Genomic DNA, 6358 nt, shown 5'->3' with positions numbered 1-6358 from the left:
TTCATACTCTATTTTCTCAAAAGTTCATATAAATTAATATTAATTCTTCCTTTAATGTTTAATAGAACTCACTAGTAAAACCTTTTGGACCTGGGTGGGGTAGGGGTGGGGAGAGGAGGGGGAGAGGAAAGGTGGAGGGAAGGAGAGGGAGAGAAATAATTTTAAAAACTTTTAATTTTGAAATAAGTTTAGATTTATAGAAGAATTACAAAGATAAAACAGAGTTCTTGTATACCTTTAACCCAGCTTTCCTTTTATAACATATTATATATTTAGAGTACCATTATCGAATCTAAGAAATTAACATTAGTAACAGACTTTCAATTAAATTGTAAGGTTTTTTCAGATTTCTTCAGTTTATTCAGCAGTGCCCTATTTCTTTTCATGGATTCAATTTTGGATACCATGTTGCACTGAGCTTCATGTGTCCTTGGCCTCTTCCAATCTGTGACACAATCTCAGTCTTTCTTTGTTTTTAATAACCTTGACACTTGCAGGAAGTACTGGTCAGTTGTTTTAGTGAATGCCCCTCAATTTTGGTTTGTCATCTGTTATTTAATGATTAGACATGTGTTCTGAGTTTGAGGGAAGGCTGTCACAGAAGTGAATTAGCTTCTCACATATCAGGAGATTAACGATATCAGTATGCCTCATTGCTAACCTTGGTCAGTTGGTTCAGGTCATGTTTTCCAGATTTATCCACTGTAAAGTTACTAAGTTTCTCCTTTTGGGGACTTTTGAAAATTACAAATTGAATATCTTTAATAACTATCGAGCTGTTACGTTTTCTGTTTTTTTTTCATGAATTGGTCTTGGTATGTTGTGCTTTATGAAAAGACTATCTTTTAATGTTAAGTTTATTGTTAAATTTTATCAGGTGTCTAATATTTATTGATATCTACTTTAATTACACTATGATCAGAGAATAAATTTTATAAGAAATCAATTATTTGACATTTTTTAAGATCTATTTATGGGTTGGCCTATCATCTATTTGGGAGGAGGGTTCATGTTCACTGAAAAAAAAAAAAGAGTTTATTGCAATTAGGTTTTTAAACAACTGTTTAGTGGTATGTTCTTTTAGTTTTTGCTTTACTCATTTTTATGCTTTGTTATGAAATGTATACATGTTTAGAATGTTTGCTTTCTTGTTGATATTTCCTTTTAACATTATATAATGTCCCTCTTACTCTCCTTTAATATTCTTTGTCTTGGAATCTACTTCGTCTGACACTAATTTAGATATACTGATTTTCTTACGGTTACTCTTTGCATATTATACCTTATTTCATCATTTACTTTTAACCTATCTTTGTCTTTATATTTAAAATGCATTTCTTGTAGCTTTGCAATAATCTGATTTTCTGAGGATCCTAGACTATAAGATGTAATGTCTACTCCAAACCCATGAAAAGTGAACTTGTTTTCAGGAATTGTTTTAAAGGTTCTTTCCATTTTTTGAAATAAATCAGAAATGGGAAGGTTGTGTCAGCAACATATTTAATAGTAGACTGGGAAGAAGACTAGCGTTAGATAACTCAATCAAATTTACTAAAAATGGTGATGAGTTTACGGTCAGAGATATGAAATTTTTAAACAACTGTTATAATTCTCTCAACTCCATGGAACTATCCACATTAGTTTGGGGCACTGAAAGTAACTCATTGGACTTTGTTAATTAATTACATTTTACTTACATATATATAGTATGCAGTGATTTTTATGCTTTGATTTCCTACAAAGCACTTATTTGTATTTTGATTTATTTAAAAATTAACAGTGTTTTCATGTTGAAAAGTCATGAGAAAGCATAGATCTAATATTCACAAGGCTTTTCAGCTTAGAAACTGGGGATTATTCTAAAGCAAATTATTTTATTTACTATTTATTTTCTCCAAGTGATCCTGGTAAATTAAAAGTCTTTCTAATATTAATTCTAGTTTATTTTTAAGGACCCATTATTAGACATATAAATATTAAAAGTGGTATGGTTTCTGATTTATTTTTCTCATTTCATTTGTCATTCTCTTATTGTAAGGCATATACAACTCTAACTTTGTTTAAAAAAATAGGTAGAAGAAGGGATAGTTAGAAGTGCCAGGTTTTAAAGATCATTCTATTTAGCATTAAGTAAATTTGGAGTGTCAGAATAACGCTTATTAAGTTGACAAACTTTAATATTAAGTGAAATAAAAAGTTTTAGTTCTTTATAGAATTTTTATAAAAACTTGTAAACACTATTCGTGCCTTATTTAATTAGAATTTTTCAGATCTAAAACATGACTTGTTACATACTAACTTGCCATTTATTTACAATCTGGGACCACTTAAATTCAGCTGCACCTGTGAGGTTGTCTAGCACATAGTGGAGATGTGAGTTTTCATTGATCAATATACACAAACAAGCACACATACTCCCGTTTATAACCGGTTCACCTTGTTGCTACTAGTTAATAGGTGAATAACACTTTGGAGCGAAACAATAGCAGTTGATATGACAGAAAGCACTTTGGATGACAGTACAAATTTTAGAGCTATTTATCTTTGTTGAATTGAAGATCAGTGAATTGGATGACTTAATTTCTCAACAAAAACATTAAAAAACTAAAAGAAAATCCCTGATCTAGAGTTGGAGAAATTCAAAGGTGTTTTTAAAGAATGATTCTATTTGTCCACATTATTTGGGCTATTATTTTTAAATAGAGTCACAGAACATTTGGATCACAGATTTCATGGAATTACCTTATATTTTTCTAATATAACTACTTCAAATGTGAATTTTAGAAAATTTCATGTCAGTGTGAGTCTTTCAATTTTTAACTACTTGGTTAGTTAACTAGCAAATTGGCTAGACCCTTACCAACTCAGGACCAATCTGTCTGGAGTAAGAATCCCTCATTATAATAAACAGATGCTTAGGTATGTAACAAAGCAAGTATAAAAATATCATTTGTAGAATCTAAGTAGGAGATATATAGATGTGTAATATGCAATTCCTCTAACTTCTCTGAACTTTCATTTTTTTATAAAAATATTAGAAAAAAATTCGGTCTCATTTCTTGCAAATCCCATAGTATTACAGCAACAAACCTTCACAAAACTCAATTTTCTGCATTCTAATACCTATAGAAATCTTATTTTAAAAATATAGATATTTAATTCTTATGTCTAGTTTTCATCATTTTGTCTAATGAGTGTATGTTGCCAAAAATAATTCTCTTATCAGTTCCAAAATGGAATGTCCTTGCATACACATAAGTCAACATAAATAAGCATTAGGTTGTTTTGGAAGAGGTATATATTTTATATTACCAATTATTACTTGATTAATCTTTAGGGTGTATTTATTACTCATAAATTAGTGGTATTATGTATCTCCCCCTCCCATTTAGTTGCATACCAGATGACATTTTAGTTGAGTCCTATATTTATGTTTCTTTTTTTTTCATTTTAATTTTTTTACCATATAATATTTTAAGTTTAATCAAAAGTCAACTTAGAAAGGCCATTCTGCCTAAGGGATATTTTTCCATTAAGTATTATGACATATTGGTGGCCTTCAGGGATTATTGGTTTTTGAAGAAATATTAACAGCTGGAAATTTGCATTTTAATACAGTTCTCCTCAGCTACTCAAGCAATTTTATTTCTAAAACCTGTGACAGGTTTCAAAGCTTTAGTTCTAAAGCAATCTAGTAAGTAGAGATAACAAAATTTTATTACAAATAACTAAGTTTCTAATAGTTTTCTTTTTTTTCTTTTCACCTTAAATTTTAGTTTTAGATGTCGGGAAAATCAACACTCAAATTTTATATCTGCACTAAAACCAGACTTGATAATTGGAAAAGTAAAAAAGAATTCTTTTTAAGGCTCTACTTTCAAAAATTGAGGAATAAGAAAATAGCACATCTAATTAGGTTCCTCTGATTAGTAGTTAAAAATGAAGTTGATGCAAAGCAACCTTTCACAACAATTATTTCATTCTGTTTAGTGGTTGTCTCTTGGGGAAATGATTGCTGGGGTAGCAGAAGAAGATGCTGTGAAATGAGAACAGAATCCACTCCCTTTGATCCTAGTATTAAGCACATACTCAGAATTTTTATTGAAATTAATTGAGGATTTTGAGTCAGGGTCAGTGATTTATCGCTTAAAATGGTGGTAGTGAATAGAACTGAATGGTAGCCTAAATAATTATTAATGGATGTTTCTTCTAAAAATGGCTAAGTGGCTAAGTACTTTAGGAGGGTGTAATAGGAAACACCAACTTCCTCCTTTTATTTTCATTCTGAAATGAAAATTTGATTTCTTAGTAGTCCAATCTAGATATCTGAAATGACAGGACAACAACATGGACAATTGCTCATGTGCTAAATGACCAGATCAAATCACCATGAATTAATTTCTTCAACACAATGTAGTATATATATAGAAAGGCATTCTGAGAAAATGAAAGATTTCAGAAGGAAGAAACAAAAAAAGGACATCTGAATTTCTAGCAAATGAATATGTGCAGTTCATACAGTATTAAATTAGCATTATCACTTATAAATTTTTTTCAAGAAATTCCGACTTTGCAAATGTCACCTAATAAATCATTAAATTCAAATCCTGCAACCTTTTTTTTTTAAATTTACCTATATTTAGTCATTTTACAAATATTTAATCCTGTCTACAGCCATGCTACCCTGAACAAGCCCAATCCCGTCTGATCTCAGAAGCTAAGCAGAGTTGGGCCTGGTTTGTACTTGGATGGGAGACCACCTAGGAAGACCAGGTACTATAGACGTAAAAAATAAAAAAAATAAGGGATCGTAAGCTGACAAGGTCCTTGCAATCTGTGAGGTCAACCAAGTGTTGTCTTGTCTAAAAAATAAAACAATAAAAAATAAAAATAAAATATTTAATGCTATTTCAAGGCAAGAAAAATATATAAACAAAGTTATCCCTGGTAAACTAAGAGCTTTGCTTCTTTGGGTAATGTTGGTTTCTCTTAACTTTCATGCATATTTTGTTTGCATTTCTGTTAAAACTATAATTCAGATGGTTAGGAATAGATCCTAGCCATGTTTTGAGTGGAGTCTACAGTGTTGCATTTGCTAGGTAATATTAAAAATATATAACAAAGAGCTAGAATCCATTAAAAAACACAAGGTGATTGAAATAGATCTCTGTTTCCTAGATATAGAATAATAATTACTTTCCAACATAATTCAAGCCAGAGTGGGTTTTTAGGTCTAAATTATATGACTATGTAGCTCTGTTATCTGCATTTATTGTTTAAGGGATCTGGCCAGTGATGTCTATTGACAACAGAATTTTCATGAATAGTGTCAAATATAAAATCCCAAACCAATCTATGACAAAAATTTTACTTGCTTATGGAATATTTACTTATAATACTTGATTTTTAGAACACCACATTGGACTATGACTTTGAGTACCTTAACAGAAATTTAGAAAAAGCATGTCTTAGAATTATACATAAATAGGTTTATATCTAACACAGTGATTATGGATACATAAGTTAATTTCTGAGCCCCAGTTTATTCATTTCTAAAACGGTAATTACTACTACTCTTAAGGGGAGGAATAAGAAAGGATTGAACAGGATAAAGACAATATAACACTTTGTAATTTGACACAGAAAATATGCTTAGTAAATAGTAGCCGTCCATTTCCCTTTGCTTCCAAAAAATATATCTTTATTTTTTTCACAGTTCCTCAAAGACAAAAGACATTTGCACAGTACTAATTTATTAACAAAAATGCTTGGGCAAAGGTTGGAGTCTCTATTAGAAGACAAGCACTCTTTGTTTCAAGGAAATTGAAGGGTTGAAAAATACTAGAACTCTCACTGTGCTTTTCAATTTAGACTTTGCAACTGTCCTGGCTTCCTCTTGCCCCAAGTCAAAGTCATACTAGCACAAACCTGTCCCATCAACCCATGGGTTTTTTACAAGTCTTTTTAATTTGGTGTTTCCCTTGTTTTGCTCCTTTATGATTGATCTTGAGGATAAAGGGAACCAGAAGTCTTGAGGAAGCTGGTTCAACATGTAGTAAGAAAAGAAACAAGAATCAAACCATGGCGGCTACTTGTGTCAGGCACTATGGTAGGTGCTGGGTATAAATCGCTGAACAAATCAATTTAGACTCTCACACTTTAGGGTTTAACATATCAGTGGAAAGAGATATTTTAAACAAATAAACGTAATTATGATGAGAAAAAAACATACTTTGAGAGAGGATGAGACATTTATGTTGAGAATCGAGAGATAAATAGGAGCTATCCAGATAAAATGGATTTTGTGGTTGGGGTTTGAGCAACCACAAGAATGGCAGAACATTCTAAGTAGAGAGCA

General features: G+C 31.0%; 1 pseudogene; it reads left to right on the top strand.

The window, feature by feature from the left end:
- The first annotated feature begins 4666 nt into the window (after positions 1–4666).
- Positions 4667–4785, top strand: LOC111742937 (annotated as a pseudogene).
- Positions 4786–6358: the final 1573 nt, after the last annotated feature.

This window comes from Pteropus vampyrus, unplaced genomic scaffold (assembly GCF_000151845.1).
Source record: "Pteropus vampyrus isolate Shadow unplaced genomic scaffold, Pvam_2.0 Scaffold4, whole genome shotgun sequence".
NCBI lineage: Eukaryota > Metazoa > Chordata > Mammalia > Chiroptera > Pteropodidae > Pteropus > Pteropus vampyrus.
The sequence above is the reverse complement of the archived record's forward strand: the minus strand, read 5'-3'. Positions and strand labels throughout refer to the sequence as shown.